Source organism: Epargyreus clarus, unplaced genomic scaffold (genome assembly GCF_041222505.1).
Source record: "Epargyreus clarus isolate Ecla_fem2 unplaced genomic scaffold, WU_Ecla_fem_2.2 ptg000019l, whole genome shotgun sequence".
In the NCBI taxonomy this organism is placed as follows: domain Eukaryota; kingdom Metazoa; phylum Arthropoda; class Insecta; order Lepidoptera; family Hesperiidae; genus Epargyreus; species Epargyreus clarus.
In genome coordinates this window covers 4134451-4155723 of record NW_027332227.1, presented here as the reverse complement: position 1 = coordinate 4155723, position 21273 = coordinate 4134451, and the positions used below count along the sequence as shown (strand labels likewise).

The following is a 21273-nucleotide window of genomic DNA, read 5'->3' as shown; positions in this document are numbered from 1 at the left end:
GGGACAGTAGGCAATGGGTTGATGATGATGATGATGATCATAACTATATCTAGATACCTATCTTCACTTATTATCTCATTATATTATACATAATATTAACATATATACGGATATACTGATTGATTGACTGCAAATGTAACTTTGTAATCCTATATATTTATATGGAATACAAAGTTATTTCTGTAGCTGATGAAACTACCGAAATTGCTAAATATTTTAGTTTTCCCTTGGTTTATATACTAAACACTAACTCTATTCTGAATTTGAAGTTTCTATGTGTGCTAGAAGTACCTTAGAGTTTTGATGATCGGTCAGTCAGTCAGTGAGTGAGTGACAAAATTACGAACTTTGACTACCTCTAATTCTTAAACTACTGGTTCAAATTGAATGAAATTTGAAATATACCGTCTTTATGCAATGCTTGCTTAGCTCCTAAAAAATCAAGCTTCTAGTTTTATCTACAACGAAGTTAAGGGGGGGTCGAAAATGGCTCGAATTGCTTCGAGAAAAGTATGGTACGGCCGTGCCGCTTTTTTTTTGCTCGACTTGGGGGGGCACTGCCGTGCCCCCAGATTTGACAAGTTTTGTTATTTTTCGGAGATATCAGATTCGCGCCATATGTAAGCAAACCGGCACACCTTCCCTTCCACACCCTCCACTTCCACTACCTTCCACACCCTTCTGCCAATTTAACCCTTCTTCCAACTTCCCCTTCTTCCAACACGTAAGAACTGCTCCAGGCTCGAAAAAGCTAGAGCGGTTGGACCTACCCGGTCAAACCATACACATTCCACCTTTTAGTAAATGTGAAATTAAAATCGGACATTTTGATACATACAACATAGTACCTATGTAACTATTCCTACCGGTGTACAATCCAGTCCTTAACTCAAGTTCAGAGCTTTACTCAGTGTACAAATAAAACCTTAACATGCTTATCAAAAATACCACCGTGCAGTCTAGCTTCATGTTCCAGCTATTCCTTTGTGCGGTCCTCCGCGTTGTGTAAACAAACGGAGCTCTAGTGTTTTCGTCTCTTAGATTAATAAAATATATAGATGTGTCAATCCTAACAAGAAAATGTATCCAGTTTTGAGAATTTAAATAGATGCGTAAATAAAGTTTTTCCACGTCTCTGTGCTAAAATGTCCCTAAAATGTTTGAAATACTTATTTATTACGCAAATTACGTAGTATTACTTATTTATACGTACATTGTCTCTAAAAATGTTTTTTATTTGTCAAGAATTCAAGAAATAACTGAAAAAACAGTGTTTTGTTGTTTCATCCAATTTCAAGGCGGTGAAGTACCTTTCTATTTTACTTATCAAAGTTTCGTCTACGCTGCCAGGCTCTTAGGTACCATATTTGCGGACCGAAAATTCTCTATTGAATCTCTTTATTGTTGCTTTGAATTTGTGATACTGCTCCCGACGTACGATCGCTTTAGAGGGTCCTGGTGGAACATAATGAAAGAATTTGTGAAGCAGATTCAAGGTCTGAAAAGGGGGAATCAACTTACTGACGTTGAGCGACAAATGTAGTATGTATATGACGTGGATCTGTTATTGTCATACTGCTGGACAAAGGTTTTCATCAAGAGTGAGAGGTTTAGACCATAGTTCACCACGGTGACCCATTACTAACATATACCTACTTCAATAAGTAAACGCGATTAAAGATCTGTCTACATTATATTATTATATATGTAGGATCTGGAGCCAAGGAAGGTATGTCAGGATTAGGAATTCCCATATTGCAGGGATTAAATAGCCATAAATAATAATCAAAAGGTTTATTTACACACCAATCTTACAGGATAGGACAACACTCAATATAATAACAGGTGTACAAATAGTAAAACAAAGTTAAAATAGTTACGAACAGAATCTTAATTCTATGTTAATATAATGGCAACACTACCACCTGAATAATGACGAACAGAACCTTAGTTCTACGTTCGTATAGTGGCAACACAGCCACCCGAATAGTGACGAACAGAGCCTTAGCTCTATGTTCGTATAGTGGCCTCACAGCCACCCGAATAGTGACGAACAGAGCCTTAGCTCTATGTTCGTATAGTGGCCTCACAGCCACCCGAATAGTGACGAACAGAGCCTTAGCTCTATGTTCGTATAGTGGTTACACAACCACCCGAATGGAGACGAACAGAGCCTCAGCTCTATGTGTTCGTATAGTGGTTACACAACCACCCGAATGGAGACGAACAGAGCCTCAGCTCTATGTGTTCGTATAGTGGCCACACGTCCACCCAAATAGCGTATCGCCTTGTTCAGGCAATACAGCTAAAGCATAGGGTATCGCGCTAGCGATTCCGCTTATGCAATATACAGTGCTAGACTGTACCAGGTAAACCAACAGTTCTGTTGGGAGCAGAGCTCTTTCATGAGTCTAATCCGAAGATAGACTGCCTGCATCAGCCAGGATGAGCTCTTATATAGGGGTAGACCACGCCCCTAATTCCCGCCAAACAGCTCTGTTCAATGGCGTTCGTCAAGTGTTTACTCGATACAGTTCCAAATTTGAATTATTAAGATTAAATCAAATATTCGTTCAGAAATTATCGTAAAGTTAATACAGTGTTCTTTATTTAAAAACTATAATCTAATTACAATGTTTTGAACAGAAACCCATTTAATATCGAATTATATTCTCAACTGCCTGCGACATTATATATATATAATCCTGTAAGGAATGACGTGCGTTCTCCATGTTGCCGTCTAGGAGCGACTTTGTTGTCTATGGCGGGTTTTCTCCTCTCCCCCCCGAGGCAAAGGGAAAAATATGAGATGCCACAGATTCAAGATGGCGGCCGATTTAAAATTTTTAACTTTTTTATTTATTGACTTTATGCTGATGTTTGTTTCTTTTTCGAATAATATTCGGGTGGGTATTACGATGAAATTGGAAAAAAATGAAAAACCAAGATGGTCGTCGAGATATTTGAGTTTGAAAATTTTCAATTATCGAGGTGTTTTTGGGAGGTCGTATCTCTTGGAATTTTTAATATTTTGTTGCCATTTTTTAAAATTTTCTCGGATATATCCTCAATTTTGACAAATCGGATTTATTTTTTTTTTCAACAAGATGGCGGGTCGTCTGTTAGGCGATTTGTAAAATGTATGAAAAAAACAGATTTTTTGAAGTGAAATATTCGGAGGTTGGCAACGTTTGAGCGATTTGCTTTGTTCGGGGCGGTCATGGGGCTCGGTCCGAGGTGTTGCCAGGTTTGAGTTTTTTTCTCCCCACTCTTACAATTTTTCAAACTTTTCATTCAAAAATATGAAAAGTAGATGGAGAAATATTTTTGATGAAAATTTTTCACTGGAATATTTTTTTTGGCCGTCGTAATGACATTTGACCATTTTCGTCGATGTCGACTGGCAACACTGGCCGCAGGATTTTTTTTTCAGTTTTACGAAAAATCGACTTCCTCGACCTGAAGGAGTAGTGGGGGGTGGGTTTGATGTATGAGTGGAATTTTTTATTTGCCTCCGTGTCTATGGGAAAAATCTGAAACTTTCAAAATTCAAGATGGCGGCCGAGCTGGATTGGGCAACTTTTTTTTTTATTTTGCACCTATCCAAGATCGGTATCGTTTCCGGCTAACTTGAGGGCGACTGATACGATGAAATTAGAAAAAGTTGAAAAAACAAGATGGCCGCCGAGATACTTGAGTTTGAAATTTTTCAATTTTCGAGGTGTGTTCGCGGGGTGGCACTGATGTGTTTTTTGAAATATTTTTTTTATTTTTTTCGTTTTTTTTCTCGGATATATGCTCAATTTTACCAAATTGGATTTATTTAATTTTTTAACCAGATGGCGGATCGTTCGTCAGGCAATTTGTAAAATGTATGAAAAATCGCATTTTTTGAAGTGAAATATTTTGAGGTTGGCAACATTTCAGCGAATCGCCTTGTATGGGGCGGTTGTGGAGCGTGACTTGAAGTGTTGCCAGGTTTAGGATTTTTTTTCTTCGTTCATACTTTTTTTGGAACTTTCCATTCAAAAATGTAAAAAGTAGAAGGAGAAACATTTTTAATGAAAATATTTTACATGGGTATTTGTCAGGGGGGTCGTAATGACATTTGACCATATTCATCCAAATTAACTGGCAACACTGGGAGCTAGATTTTTTTTTTCACTTTTTTGACATTTCGAGTAGCCCAGCCTAAACTATTGGTGGGGGGTAGTAATAATGTATGAAATATTTTGTCGGTATATTATGGTGGTTATAGGAAAAATGGGAAACATACAAAATTCAAGATGGCGGCCCTCCTGTGATTTTCAACTTTTTTTTTATTCTGCGCGCCTACCTGAGATTGGTGTCATTTTCGGCTAATTGTGGGACGACTGTTACGATAAAATTAGAAAAAATTGGAAAAACAAGATGGCCGCCGAGATATTTGAGTTTGAAATCTTTCATTTTTCGAGGTGTGTTTGTGGGGTCGTAGCGCGGTGGTTTTATTAATATTTTTTCGATATTTTTGATTTATTGGCCGGATTGTATCCTCAATTTTATCATATGGCAGTGTCATATTTTTTTAACCAGATGGCGGACCTTGTATCAGCCATTTTGTAAAATGTACGAAAAAATGCATTTTTCGAAGTGAAATATTTTGAGGTTGGCAACATTTGAGCGAGTCGCTTTGTATTGAGCGGTTATGGAGCTCGGCTCGTAGTGTTGCCAGGTAAAGTTTTTTTTTTCACCTTTCATACATTTTTTGGAACTTTTCATTCAAAAATGTGAAAAGTAGAAGGAGAAATATTTTTAATTAAATTTTTTCACAGGACTATTTTTTATGGGTGCCGTAATGACATTTGACCATTTTCGTCTTAATCGACTGGCAACACTGGGATACAGAATTTTTTTTCACGATTTTCACTTTTTGAGTACTTGGGCGGAAACCGTAGACAGAGCATATAAGTAATGTATGGGAGATATTTTTTATTTCAAATGGACCCTATGTAAAAAATCGAAAATCCAATGTTGCCATATACAAAAAAAATGTTTTCATACAAATGCATTTTCTACAGGATTATCGAAGATTTCAAGCTGTTGCCACCATTTGACGTCATTTTTTTGTATGAGGCGCTTAATGGCACTTATAGACTGTACCAACGTGTAAAAAAATATTTCAGTGTTGCCATACAAAAAATAATAATTTTCATACATGTGCATTTTTGTATGTCACATTTCAAGCTGTTGTAAATTTTTGACAACGTTATAATGTATGACGCGTTTGTATGTACTAATAGACTGCACATTTTGGTAAAAAAATATTTTAGTGTTGCCATACAAAAAATATTAACTTTCATACATATGTATTTTTGTATGTAATATTTCAAGCTGTTGTCTTGTATTGGTAACATTAGAATGTATGAGGCGTTTGTTGGTACTAATATTCTGCACATTTTGATAAAAAAATATTTTAGTGTGGCCATACAAAAAATAGTAATTTTCATACATTTGTATTTTTGTATGTGGTGTTTCGTGCTGTTGTCTCCCTTTAAATACCACCACCACCAAGCCCAGCATCACTAAACGTCCGTTTTCTGTATGAGGCGTTTAATGGTAGTTATAGACTGTATAAATTGGTGGAAAATTATTTCAGTGTTGCCATATAAAAAATAATAATTTTCATACAAGTGTATTTTTGTATGTCATCTTTCAAGCTGTTGTTTCCTTTAGATGTCATTCCAATGTATGAGGCGTTTGTAGATACTAGAAGTATTAACATTTGGGTAAAATAATATTTCAGTGTTCCCGTACAAAAAATTATAATTTTCATACATATGCATTTTTGTATGTTATATTTCAAGCTTTTGTATATTTTTGACAACCTTATAATGTATGACGCGATTGTAGGTACTAATAGACTTCACATTTTGGTAACAAAATATTCAAGTGTTGCCATACAAGAAATAACAATTTTTATAAATAGTTATTTTTGTATGTAATATTTCAAGCTTTTGTCTCCTTATTATGTCTTTAAAATGTATGGCTTATAGACAAAAAAATCACGACCCAAATTCTTGGTATTTTGCAAATATTAACTCATATCTTTTCCAAACAGCCCCAATCAGAATTAATAAAACTTCAATAAAGGGGAAAAAATGTAAAAAAAATTGCACGCAAAACTAAAGAAGACAACCGTTCCGCGAGCTGCTTTAGCAGCGAGCGCACACAAGCGATACCTAGTTATTATATATATATAATCCTGTAAGGAATGACGTGCGTTCTCCATGTTGCCGTCTAGGAGCGACTTTGTTGTCTATGGCGGGTTTTCTCCTCTCCCCCCCGAGGCAAAGGGAAAAATATGAGATGCCACAGATTCAAGATGGCGGCCGATTTAAAATTTTTAACTTTTTTATTTATTGACTTTATGCTGATGTTTGTTTCTTTTTCGAATAATATTCGGGTGGGTATTACGATGAAATTGGAAAAAAATGAAAAACCAAGATGGTCGTCGAGATATTTGAGTTTGAAAATTTTCAATTATCGAGGTGTTTTTGGGAGGTCGTATCTCTTGGAATTTTTAATATTTTGTTGCCATTTTTTAAAATTTTCTCGGATATATCCTCAATTTTGACAAATCGGATTTATTTTTTTTTTCAACAAGATGGCGGGTCGTCTGTTAGGCGATTTGTAAAATGTATGAAAAAAACAGATTTTTTGAAGTGAAATATTCGGAGGTTGGCAACGTTTGAGCGATTTGCTTTGTTCGGGGCGGTCATGGGGCTCGGTCCGAGGTGTTGCCAGGTTTGAGTTTTTTTCTCCCCACTCTTACAATTTTTCAAACTTTTCATTCAAAAATATGAAAAGTAGATGGAGAAATATTTTTGATGAAAATTTTTCACTGGAATATTTTTTTTGGCCGTCGTAATGACATTTGACCATTTTCGTCGATGTCGACTGGCAACACTGGCCGCAGGATTTTTTTTTCAGTTTTACGAAAAATCGACTTCCTCGACCTGAAGGAGTAGTGGGGGGTGGGTTTGATGTATGAGTGGAATTTTTTATTTGCCTCCGTGTCTATGGGAAAAATCTGAAACTTTCAAAATTCAAGATGGCGGCCGAGCTGGATTGGGCAACTTTTTTTTTTATTTTGCACCTATCCAAGATCGGTATCGTTTCCGGCTAACTTGAGGGCGACTGATACGATGAAATTAGAAAAAGTTGAAAAAACAAGATGGCCGCCGAGATACTTGAGTTTGAAATTTTTCAATTTTCGAGGTGTGTTCGCGGGGTGGCACTGATGTGTTTTTTGAAATATTTTTTTTATTTTTTTCGTTTTTTTTCTCGGATATATGCTCAATTTTACCAAATTGGATTTATTTAATTTTTTAACCAGATGGCGGATCGTTCGTCAGGCAATTTGTAAAATGTATGAAAAATCGCATTTTTTGAAGTGAAATATTTTGAGGTTGGCAACATTTCAGCGAATCGCCTTGTATGGGGCGGTTGTGGAGCGTGACTTGAAGTGTTGCCAGGTTTAGGATTTTTTTTCTTCGTTCATACTTTTTTTGGAACTTTCCATTCAAAAATGTAAAAAGTAGAAGGAGAAACATTTTTAATGAAAATATTTTACATGGGTATTTGTCAGGGGGGTCGTAATGACATTTGACCATATTCATCCAAATTAACTGGCAACACTGGGAGCTAGATTTTTTTTTTCACTTTTTTGACATTTCGAGTAGCCCAGCCTAAACTATTGGTGGGGGGTAGTAATAATGTATGAAATATTTTGTCGGTATATTATGGTGGTTATAGGAAAAATGGGAAACATACAAAATTCAAGATGGCGGCCCTCCTGTGATTTTCAACTTTTTTTTTATTCTGCGCGCCTACCTGAGATTGGTGTCATTTTCGGCTAATTGTGGGACGACTGTTACGATAAAATTAGAAAAAATTGGAAAAACAAGATGGCCGCCGAGATATTTGAGTTTGAAATCTTTCATTTTTCGAGGTGTGTTTGTGGGGTCGTAGCGCGGTGGTTTTATTAATATTTTTTCGATATTTTTGATTTATTGGCCGGATTGTATCCTCAATTTTATCATATGGCAGTGTCATATTTTTTTAACCAGATGGCGGACCTTGTATCAGCCATTTTGTAAAATGTACGAAAAAATGCATTTTTCGAAGTGAAATATTTTGAGGTTGGCAACATTTGAGCGAGTCGCTTTGTATTGAGCGGTTATGGAGCTCGGCTCGTAGTGTTGCCAGGTAAAGTTTTTTTTTTCACCTTTCATACATTTTTTGGAACTTTTCATTCAAAAATGTGAAAAGTAGAAGGAGAAATATTTTTAATTAAATTTTTTCACAGGACTATTTTTTATGGGTGCCGTAATGACATTTGACCATTTTCGTCTTAATCGACTGGCAACACTGGGATACAGAATTTTTTTTCACGATTTTCACTTTTTGAGTACTTGGGCGGAAACCGTAGACAGAGCATATAAGTAATGTATGGGAGATATTTTTTATTTCAAATGGACCCTATGTAAAAAATCGAAAATCCAATGTTGCCATATACAAAAAAAATGTTTTCATACAAATGCATTTTCTACAGGATTATCGAAGATTTCAAGCTGTTGCCACCATTTGACGTCATTTTTTTGTATGAGGCGCTTAATGGCACTTATAGACTGTACCAACGTGTAAAAAAATATTTCAGTGTTGCCATACAAAAAATAATAATTTTCATACATGTGCATTTTTGTATGTCACATTTCAAGCTGTTGTAAATTTTTGACAACGTTATAATGTATGACGCGTTTGTATGTACTAATAGACTGCACATTTTGGTAAAAAAATATTTTAGTGTTGCCATACAAAAAATATTAACTTTCATACATATGTATTTTTGTATGTAATATTTCAAGCTGTTGTCTTGTATTGGTAACATTAGAATGTATGAGGCGTTTGTTGGTACTAATATTCTGCACATTTTGATAAAAAAATATTTTAGTGTGGCCATACAAAAAATAGTAATTTTCATACATTTGTATTTTTGTATGTGGTGTTTCGTGCTGTTGTCTCCCTTTAAATACCACCACCACCAAGCCCAGCATCACTAAACGTCCGTTTTCTGTATGAGGCGTTTAATGGTAGTTATAGACTGTATAAATTGGTGGAAAATTATTTCAGTGTTGCCATATAAAAAATAATAATTTTCATACAAGTGTATTTTTGTATGTCATCTTTCAAGCTGTTGTTTCCTTTAGATGTCATTCCAATGTATGAGGCGTTTGTAGATACTAGAAGTATTAACATTTGGGTAAAATAATATTTCAGTGTTCCCGTACAAAAAATTATAATTTTCATACATATGCATTTTTGTATGTTATATTTCAAGCTTTTGTATATTTTTGACAACCTTATAATGTATGACGCGATTGTAGGTACTAATAGACTTCACATTTTGGTAACAAAATATTCAAGTGTTGCCATACAAGAAATAACAATTTTTATAAATAGTTATTTTTGTATGTAATATTTCAAGCTTTTGTCTCCTTATTATGTCTTTAAAATGTATGGCTTATAGACAAAAAAATCACGACCCAAATTCTTGGTATTTTGCAAATATTAACTCATATCTTTTCCAAACAGCCCCAATCAGAATTAATAAAACTTCAATAAAGGGGAAAAAATGTAAAAAAAATTGCACGCAAAACTAAAGAAGACAACCGTTCCGCGAGCTGCTTTAGCAGCGAGCGCACACAAGCGATACCTAGTATATATATAATCCTGTAAGGAATGGCATGCGTTCTCCATGATGCCGTCTAGGAGCGACTTTGTTGTCTATGGCGGGTTTTCTCCTCTCCCCCCCGAGGCAAAGGGAAAAATATGAGATGCCATAGATTCAAGATGGCGGCCGATTTAAAAATTTTAACTTTTTTATTTATTGACTTTATGCTGATGTTTGTTTCTTTTTCGAATAATATTCAGGTGGGTATTACGATGAAATTGGAAAAAAATGAAAAACCAAGATGGCCGCCGAGATATTTGAGTTTGAAATTTTTCAATTTTCGAGGTGTTTTTGGGAGGTCGTAACTCTTGGGATTTTTAATATTTTGTTGCCATTTTTTAAAATTTTCTCGGATATATCCTCAATTTTGCCAAATCGGATTAATTTTTTTTTTCAACAAGATGGCGGGTCGTCTGTTAGGCGATTTGTAAAATGTACGAAAAAACGGATTTTTTGAAGTGAAATATTCGGAGGTTGGCAACGTTTGAGCGATTTGGTTTGTTCGGGGCGGTCGTGGGGCTCGGTCCGAAGTGTTGCCAGGTTTGAGTTTTTTTCTCCCCACTCTTACAATTTTTCAAACTTTTCATTCAAAAATATGAAAAGTAGAAGGAGAAATATTTTTGATGAAAATTTTTCACTGGTATATTTTTTTTGGCTGTCGTAATGACATTTGACCATTTTCGTCGATGTCGACTGGCAACACTGGCCGCAGGAATTTTTTTTCAGTTTTACGAAAAATCGACTTCCTCGACCTGAAGGAGTGGTGGGGGGTGGGTTTGATGTATGAGTGGAATTTTTTATTTGCCTCCGTGTCTATGGGAAAAATCTGAAACTTTCAAAATTCAAGATGGCGGCCGAGCTGGATTGGGCAACTTTTTTTTTTATTTTGCACCTATCCAAGATCGGTATCGTTTCCGGCTAACTTGAGGGCGACTGATACGATGAAATTAGAAAAAGTTGAAAAAACAAGATGGCCGCCGAGATATTTGAGTTTGAAATTTTTCATTTTTCGAGGTGTGTTCGCGGGGTGGCACTGATGTGTTTTTTTAAATATTTTTTTGATTTTTTTCGTTTTTTTTCTCGGATGTATGCTCATTTTAACCAAATCGGATTTATTTATTTTTTTAACCAGATGGCGGATCGTTGGTCAGGCAATTTGTAAAATGTATGAAAAAACGCATTTTTTGAATTGAAATATTTTGAGGTTGGCAACATTTCAGCGAATCGCCTTGTATGGGGCGGTTGTGGAGCGTGACTTGAAGTGTTGCCAGATTTAGGATTTTTTTTCTTCGTTCATACTTTTTTTGGAACTTTCCATTCAAAAATGTAAAAAGTAGAAGGAGAAACTTTTTTAATGAAAATATTTTACATGGGTATTTGTCGGGGGGGTCGTAATGACATTTGACTATTTTCATCCAAATTAACTGGCAACACTGGGAGCTAGAATTTTTTTTTCACTTTTTTGACATTTCGAGTAGCCCAGCCTAAACTATTGGTGGGGGGTAGTAATAATGTATGAGATATTTTTTCGGTATATTATGGTGGTTATGGGAAAAATGGGAAACATACAAAATTCAAGATGGCGGCCCTCCTGCGATTTTCAACTTTTTTTTTATTCTGCGCGCCTACCTGAGATTGGTGTCATTTTCGGCTAATTATGGGACGACTGTTACGTTAAAATTAGAAAAAATTGGAAAAACAAGATGGCCGCCGAGATATTTGAGTTTGAAATCTTTCATTTTTCGAGGTGTGTTTGTGGGGCCGTAGCGCGATGGTTTTATTAATATTTTTTCGACATTTTTATTTTATTGGCCGGAGTGTATCCTCAATTTTGTCATATGGCAGTGTCATATTTTTTTAACCAGATGGCGGACCTTGTATCAGCCATTTTGTAAAATGTACGAAAAAATGAATTTTTCGAAGTGAAATATTTTGAGGTTGGCAACATTTGAGTGAGTCTCTTTGTATTGGGCGGTCATGGAGCTCGGCTCGAAGTGTTGCCAGGTAAAGATTTTTTTTTCATGCTTCATACATTTTTTGAAACTTTTCATTCAAAAATGTGAAAAGTAGAAGGAGAAATATTTTTAATTAAATTTTTTCACAGAACTATTTTTTATGGGTGCCGTAATGACATTTGACCATTTTTGTCTTAATAAACTGGCAACACTGGGATACAGAATTTTTTTTCACGATTTTCACTTTTTGAGTACGTGGGCGGAAATCGTAGACAGAGCATATAAGTAATGTATGGGCGATATTTTTTATTTGAAATGGACCCTATGTAAAAAATCGAAAATCCAATGTTGCCATATACAAAAAAAATGTTTTCATACAAATGCATTTTCTACAGGATTATCGAAGATTTCAAGCTGTTGCCACCATTTGACGTTTTTTTATATGAGGCGCTTAATGGCACTTATAGACTGTACCAATGTGTAAAAAAATATTTCAGTGTTGCCATACAAAAAATAATAATTTTCATACATGTGCATTTTTGTATGTCACATTTCAAGCTGTTGTAAATTTTTGACAACGTTATAATGTATGACACGTTTGTATGTACTAATAGACTTCACATTTTGGTAAAAAAATATTTTAGTGTTGCCATACAAAAAATATTAATTTTCATACATATGTATTTTTGTATGTAATATTTCAAGCTGTTGTCTTGTATTGGTAACATTAGAATGTATGAGGCGTTTGTACGTACTAATATTGTGCACATTTTGATTAAAAAATATTTTAGTGTTGCCATACAAAAAATAATAATTTTCATACATTTGTATTTTTGTATGTGGTGTTTCGGGCTGTTGTCTCCCTTTAAAGACCACCACCACCATGCCCAACATCACTCAACGTCAGTTTTCTGTATAAGGCGTTTAATGGTACTTATAGACTGTGTAAATTGGTGGAAAAATATTTCAGTGTTACCATATAAAAAATAATAATTTTCATACAAGTGCATTTTTGTATGTCATATTTCAAGCGGTTGTTTCCTTTTGATGTCATTTTAATATATGAGGCGTTTGTACGTACTAATATTGTGCACATTTTGATTAAAAAATATTTTAGTGTTGCCATACAAAAAATAATAATTTTTATACATATGTATTTTTGTATGTGGTGTTTCGGCCTGTTGTCTCCCTTTAAAGACCACCACCACCATGCCCATCATCACTAAATGTCAGTTTTCTGTATGAGGGGTTTAATGGTACTTATAGACTGTATAAATTGGTGAGAAAATATTTCAGTGTTGCCATATAAAACATAATAATTTTCATACAAGTGCATTTTTGTATGCCATATTTCAAGCTGTTGTTTCCTTCTGAGGTCATTTCAATGTATGAAGCGTTTGTTGATATTAACAGTTAAGACATTTGGGTAAAAAAATATTTCAGTGTTCTCATACAAAAAATAATAATTTTCATACATATGCATTTTTGTATGTAATATTTCAAGCTTTTGTGTACTTTTGACAACCTTATAATGTATGACGCGATTGTAGGTACTAATAGACTTCACATTTAGGTAACAAGATATTTAAGTGTTGCCATACAAAAAATAATAATCTTCATACATATGTACTTTTGTATGTAATATTTGAAGCTGTTGTCTTGTATTGATGCCATTAAAATGTATGAGGCATTGGTAGATACTAATAATCTGCACATTTTGGTAAAAAATATTTTAGTGTTGCCATACAAAAAATAATAGTTTTCATACATTTGTATTTTTGTATGTGGTGTAGCGGGCTGTTGTCTCCTTTTAAAGACCACAACCACCATGCCCAGCATCACTTAACTTAATTTTTCTGTATGAGGCGTTCAATGGTACTCATAGACTGTACAAAGTTGTGAAAACATATTTCAGTGTTACCATATAAAAAATAACAATTTTCATACATATGCACTTTTGTATGTAATATTTCAAGCTGCTGTCTCCTTCTGACGTCATTCCAATTAATGAGGTGTTTGTCGATTTTAACAGTTTGAATAATATTATAGTGAAAAATTATATCAGTGTTGTCATACAAAAGTTCATATGCATGTATTTTTGTATGTAATATTTCAAACTTGTATTCTTTTGATATCATTACAAAGTATGAAGTGTTTGTAGGTATTTATAGTCTGAAAAAAAATCATTTTGTTAAAAAAATATACCTATAAAAATTGTCAAACAAAAAAATATTTTTTTCATACATATGCATTTTTGTATGCAATGTTTCAGGCTCTTCTCTCACTTTAATGACCACGATGACCGGCACCATTTTACATTTTTTCTTAGTATTTATTGTAAGGTCACATTTATTATTATACCTTACTGTGTTAGTTCAATATTATAAAAATAAATTAAATTAAAATTAGTTTAAAACCTTTCACTCGAAAAATAATGCTGGCCACATATTTAATTGGCTGTAACGCTGTACTCGTGATTAAAAAAAAAACAAAAGGGTATTATGGCGGGAAACGGCAGATGTCAAGGACAATGTTTGTGGAGGTCTTGGAATTAAATAAAAATAATTTAGCCAGTGGGATCGCCTGCGTAAAACTGCGTAAGTTAATTTATTGGATATATTTAAATACAACAAATTAAGAATCGATACAAATGTTGGTTGGTACAGATTGTCTTAAGTTTGCTATCTGAGTTTATTAAATAGGCATGTAGTAGCCTAGCCGGCCGTTTTACAGGAATTTGATTGGGTCAAATATTTATGTTTTCATTTTACCTTATTTTGATATAAATCATAATTTAATTTTTAAATAGTAATCATATTAGAAGTTCTTACTTACACAGTCGAGATATAAAATGGCAGTACCGTTGTTATGAGCAAATGTTATATTTGTTTAGAAGAACTTTAATGTTATAAGGCAACTTTTGCATTTAACACTTAACGTTTCGGAGTTTGTGTTAAATATTTATACGTATATTACGAATAATTATAACAGTCCTATATTAGTACTAGGGCTTATTGTGCTGATAATATTCGAAAGTAATATTGATTTTTAAAGTTATCGATGTTATATTGTTTAACATTATATTATCCGTATAATAATAATAATAATAAAGGGATTAGGTTGTTGAATTTTTGTTCTATTTGCGTTATTCCTAAGTATCCATTACGTTACTAATGGCAGGGCTGGTCATTCAACACTAAAGTATTTAAATCACTTGTTACCATTTCGGAGGAGAAGAATTCATAGTCAGAGTTCATAGAAGAGTCATAAGATATGAAAGAAGAAAAGCAATACAAATTGTTTAAATTATTTGGAGAGAAGTAATGGTTATCGATTACAGGGTTTATAAGTATAAGTAAGTATATTTCGAAATTTATTTATGAGTCGTTTAAAAAGGTACATATATGATTCAATCTTAATTAGCTAACTTATTGGTATGTTAAGAAAGCAATAACTGGTTTGAAATTATTTATGACTTGAGTTTTTGAGTATTCTATTTATTTGAGTTAAATTGTTTGTATGTGTTAAATTATATTTGTGGCTTACGTTACCTATATGAATTTTACTCGTGATTATTCTTTTTGGAGTGTTACCCTACCATGCACATAGTGGGAAGAGATTTAAGATGTTAGATTCTCTTCTTACGTAATAATTTATAATTATTTATTAACAGACATAGAGAAACAGATTTTGTGGATGTCGTATGTACTCAAGTAAAGGATATAAAATGTAATAATCTTCTACATTTTTGTGAGTTATTAAAGAGGGTTAAAATATAAAATTTACTAAAGAAGGGCCATAATCTATGATGTATATTTGGACATTTTCATGATGCCGTAATGACATTTGACCATTTTCGTATTAATCAACTGGCAACACTGGCATACAGATTTTTTTTCAAGATTTTCACTTTTTGAATAGTTGAGGGAGAACCGTTGACAGAGGATAAACTTTTTACTTAAAATGATCGTTTTACTTAAAATACAATATCCAATGTTGCCATAATTAAAAGAAATGTTTTCATACAAATGCATTTTCAACAGGATTATCGAATGTTTCAGACTGTTTCCACCATTTGACATCATTTTTTTGTATGAGGCGCTTAATGGTACTTAGGTATATACTGTACCAATGTGTGAAAAAATATTTCAGTGTTGCCATACGAAAAAAATATGCACTATGCATATGTAATCTCTTTTTTTGGGAAGCGTATATGCTGTAAACATCATATTTTTAACTCATTGTTACTTTAAAAAGCTATAATCCGATGAGTTTATTTCTTTTACGCGAAAAAAATGCTGTAAGTTGTGGCATAAACAAAATTAATATTAAAATAAAAAGACGTATCTAGGGAACTGGTCTAAAACTAAAACACTTTAAAATCTTACTTTATTTTTTATTGCTGGTAATGAAAATGTAATTCTTTAACGTTTTAAATATAATTGAAATGACTTAAGAAAAAAATCGTACATTATACGTAATACGTAATTTTAAATAATTTTCACTTAAACGTTATAATTAAACTTTTCTGAATTTTTAACGCCTCAACTCAACTCATAAAACCTTTCATCTCATCATTGATTAATTTGTCTCTTACGTTATCACTCTTCTTATACATCAACATCTTCCTCGTCTGTTTCTTCTAAACAATATTTTTACTTTAATACAAGGCTTTATCAGTCCTCCTGATGGTAAGTGGCTACTGTCTGGACTGTATGTTCGTCTGCTACTCCTATATTACATAAAAAGGTACCTATAATACTTCCCTCAAGATACACCTTTCTTTTGTTGACAAGAGGGGAAACCTTCAAAAGGTACCCTATGCCGTGGCAGCGACACGGGGTTATGTGGGATTCTTACCGCACTAAAACCCCCCCGGTAGTTATCCTCGGCGCTGCATAGAGGACTTTGGGATCTCCAAAGGAACGCAACCGGAGTCTTCTTAGCGGGTTGCACCGTCGGGCTCTGCCCAGGTGACGCTCACCACTCGGTGTGGCGTGCACGACGGTATGCGATTACACATACTGCCGTCCTTCCCTGGGTAGTTGCCCGGGTGGTTCCAGCTCTCACTTTTGCCACCCGCAATCCCGGAAGCCCCTTTTAGTCGCCCCTTAAGACAGGCAGAGGATACCCTATTCTGGTCCCAGAACTACGGGAACAGATGGGCGTTATCTACGACCACGGCGACTCCTCCTCCGAGCTGTGCGCTCCCTAGCTCGCTCGGCTTCTTCCTTCGTGGACTTGACAATGTCGCAGGTGATCATGCTATATCTTGGAGCTATCCAACAATGGCGCTGGAGACCGGTCCGATCCCACTTTTGACACGAGGATCCGCCGCTGAGACTCCCACGCTGGGCAGTACTGCATACCCTCGTCTCCCTCTATCCTGTTTAGATACTCACCGAAACGGCCATGTCCGGTGAGTATCTGGGTCAACCGGTATGTTGCATGACCTTTCGCGAAGAGCCAAACCCGAAAGTTCAGTACGATAGCATTGACCACCCGTTGGCGTATGTTACGTGGTCCAAATAGCCGATGATGCTAGCAACCTCCAGATACACCTATACAGGGTGAACAAATAGGCCTTCAGGTCTAAATCCGAAACTATAAGGATTTGCGAATAATGCTGAAAGGAATTACGAGGCCGATTTTGATAAAAACTAAAACTGCATCATTCGGTTTTTAAAATATCTTCTTCCTAGGTTCCTTTAGCCGAGAATCGAACGAGTTCATTTTGGAAAATAATAAATTTCTATATTATTTCACTATCTGATAGTGTCGCTTATAAGGTTCAAATTCTGGTAAGTAATGTTATGTGACAAATTAAAGGAAAAGGAAAATTTTGAATAAAATACATATTGGCATACTAATCCTTAAAGATTATACATAACATATGACTTGTGTATAATTCTTAGAAGTATACATAAGTCATAACATTGAATAATTTGTTAGTTAATCAACTAATTCTTCGATGTTATGACCGTGACATACGGCTTAGTATGACTAACTAATAGGTTGGCAACTAAGTTTATTTTAGGATTTATATTTTAAATAAAAATAGATAATTTATTAATACGTAAATTTTTATTTTTTATTTTTTACAACTTCGTTTCAACGTTACATATGATTTTCTATATCTTTTTGTTAAGTAATCACTAGGATTTTACTTGAAAAAGTCATTCTCCCAAATTGTCAATTTACATTTGTATTAAACGAAACTCCGCGCAGAGCAAGTTGAAAATCTATTACAATGGTCCTAAAAATAACCTTAACTAAGTCAAACATAAAAATATAAATTCTAGAAGAACAAAACGTCCGCTTCTGAATGATTTGAAATATTAGACCAAAAACATTGTTAATACGCGAGATGTTTAAATTAATGAATGGCGGGAACTTAACTGCCAAATTAATATTTACGCTTTTCCTTTAGTTTGTTATTTATCATTACTTCCCAGAATTTGATATTCCAGAATTCCCAGAATTGAATTTGACGTGAAGTTCAAAATACAGTCTAGATTCTTACAGGTTATATAGATTCGATGGTCCGATATAATGACGAAAGTCGAATAGGTATAGTAAATCCTTTAGTTCATATAAGACATAAGAATAACATTAAAACTTTTAATTTTTATAAATAAATTAATTTGTGAGGTTTTCACCAGACTTATATGTTAACATCTGGAACCAGCAGCTGAACGTAAATTCAAAAGCACGAAAACGTTTGAGGAGACAAACAACATTACGTGGCGGTCACCCATCCACGTACTGACCACAAATTTAACTGAATAAAATAAATTATTTGTGCTTGCGCATATATTCAATATTAAACTCCTTAATCCTGATGATACAGGGATACCACCTGTCTATTCGGCCATTTAGCGCTCACTTTTTTATACTTCACAATATGAGAGTAACAGACGAGCATGCAGTCCACCTGATGGTGGGTGGCTATTACCTATGGAAGTCTGTAATCAACCTCAGATAGGATTATATATTCCTACCTGGAATCGGTCATATTTGAATCATGGTAAAAAATAATCTTTTACTTTTGTAACATTAGTACAGAAAAAGATAGTAGGTATGTAGAATTTGTTAGGTTAGGTTAGGTTAGAACATGAAAGAAAATATAAAACATATCATTTAATTAAAAAATCAAAAATACGAATGCACTAAAAAGGCGGAAGTAGAACTTTTTTAAAACGTGTTACTATTTCGCGAAAACAAAAATCAAAATTTATGCTCCATAAAATATATAACTGCAGTAATTTAAAGTTCCAAACATTATTTTACTTCGTTTAGGGGTAGAATTTCATTTATTTTTTTCCAGCAAACCAGATACAAAATTTCATTGCGTTTGCTTCAAAATTGACGGTTGTTCAAATGAACTTTCAACCCCGATTTTATCCTCTACGGGGTTGATTTTTAGGAAGGGGATAAATGGGTATGTCCTTGTTCCTATCCAGGAAGCCAAATACTAAATTTTACAGTAGTTGCTTCAAAATTAAAGGATTTCAAAAAAAAAAACTGTCATGACTGCCTATTTTACCCTCTTAGGGGTAGAATTTTCAAAAGGCCTTCCTTAGTACTTATTAACGCTACATACAGAACCTATGTGCAAAATTTCAGAACTCTATGGTTCGTGGTTTCGACTGTACGTTGATTTCCGAAAAATGAATTAGTCATTTAGTTAGTCAGTCAGTCAGTCACCTTGCTGTTTTATATATATACAAATATGTTTTTATAATCTCCGTTTAATTTCCTTTCATTTGATACCCTGCTCGATAGGTTCGGTTAACTTTATTTTTTAAATGTGTTACTATTTCGCGCCAAAAATCCACCATTGTAATTTTTTTTTCCTAACACCTATCTAAGGACACTCGGGTCAATGAGACGAATATAATGATACCTTAACCCTCGAAATTTAAATCTCCAAAAGAACGCATCTGAAGTCTTTTTAGCGCGTTGCCTTGTCGGGCTCCGTCCAGGTGAGCACACGTACTGCCGTCCTTCCCGGAATCATTGCCCGGGCGGTTCGAGTTCTCACTTTTGCCACCCGCAACCCTGGAAGTCCTTTTAGTCGCCTCTTAAGACAGGCAGAGGATACCGTAACCCTATTCTGGTCCCGGAACTACAGGGACAGATGGGAGTTATGTATGCCCGCGGCGACTCCTCCTCCAAGTTGTGCGCTAGCTCGCTCGGCGTCTTCCTTCGTGGACATGACAATGTCGCACGTGATCATGCCGTCCCAGGCTTTGCAACGCTTAACTATAGCTCCAATAATGGTGCTGGAGACAGGTCCGGTCCCACTTTTGTCAAGAGGAACCGCCGCTGAGACTCCCACGCTAGGCAGTACTGCAGCGTGTGCTATGCCGTCATCTCCCTCTATCCTTTTTAAATACTCACCGAAACGGCAATGTCCGGTGAGTATCTGGGTCAACCGGTATGTTGCATGACCTTTCGCGAAGAGCAAAGCCCGAAAGTTCGGTACGATAGCATTGACCAACCGTTGGCGTATGTTACGTGGTTTCAATAGCCGATCATGCTAACAACCTCTATATAGATACACCTATATATCAAAGCTTACAAAAAAATCTCTATACCTTAGTCTAGACGTCCACTGGACAAAGGCGTTGGGTATCAGTCCAGAATACTACAGCAGTAGAAGACAGATCGTCTGGTCCTCATGGAAAGCAGGGCGTCCAGCGCAACCCCATCCGCGTACCGTTCCGTCGTGTTTCTTGACGAGGACGGGCACCTCGAGCATGTCGGTCTGGATCTGTTTGACAACCAGTTGAGATTTCGCAGAGGGAAATCCACCGCAGACGTGGTACAGTAGGCGAAGTCCCTGGCGAAGAATACAGTTACCCGGGGTGAGGTAATGTTGGCTGTATCACTTGATATGGCCAACATGTTTGACACCCGCCCCTGGAATTGCAAGAGAGTAGCGTCCCATTACCACGGAGGTTCTCCCGGAGAAGACTGTCGGGGACTACTTATCTAGGCGTATGGTGGAATACCCTGGCCAAGACCGGTGGTGACGGCGGGAAATATGGTGCGGAGTTCCACAAGGTTTGATGCTAGGTCCTCTCTTGTGGAATATCGGCTAAAACTGAGTGCTGCGAGGAGCTCCCCTTCCGGGTGTCAACATAGTTTGTTATGTAGACGACACCCTGATGACTGTCTGTAGCGGAAACCATAGGGATGCTTTCCTGCGCGTCACCGCTTGCACGATATTCATAGTGGGCCGCATACGGCGGTTGTGTTTAAAAATCTTGAAAAATCCGAAACTGTGCTTCATGACAATCATGGCGATGCTTCATGGCCCTCGGAAGACGCCGCCCCAGGATGCTTAAATCGTCGTCTCCGAAATTCGTATCGATGTGAGGCCGTTGCGAACGTACGAAATGTCGGACCCGGCTTTGGATGGACCCCTCAGCGCCTGAGGTCGGCGGCGACCTTGGGTAGATTTTCTGCCTTATCTCATGTGAGGCAGCCTACGTGTTGGCGGGAAGTTTGCTCTGGGATTTGGGAGCGATGACCTTTTCA

General features: G+C 35.6%; 1 protein-coding gene and 1 long non-coding RNA gene across 2 annotated transcripts in view; one reads left to right on the top strand and one right to left on the bottom strand.

Moving 5' to 3' along the window:
* LOC140750233 (uncharacterized) overlaps nucleotides 1-21273 on the top strand; it is a 297068-nt gene that overhangs the window by 102708 nt on the left and 173087 nt on the right. The window lies entirely within an intron of this gene.
* On the bottom strand, nucleotides 1780-2682 carry LOC140750449 (uncharacterized). Its single transcript, XR_012103214.1, has 2 exons — nucleotides 1947-2682; nucleotides 1780-1889 (listed from the first exon to the last, which is right to left on the bottom strand). It is a non-coding gene; the product is annotated as an uncharacterized LOC140750449 (long non-coding RNA).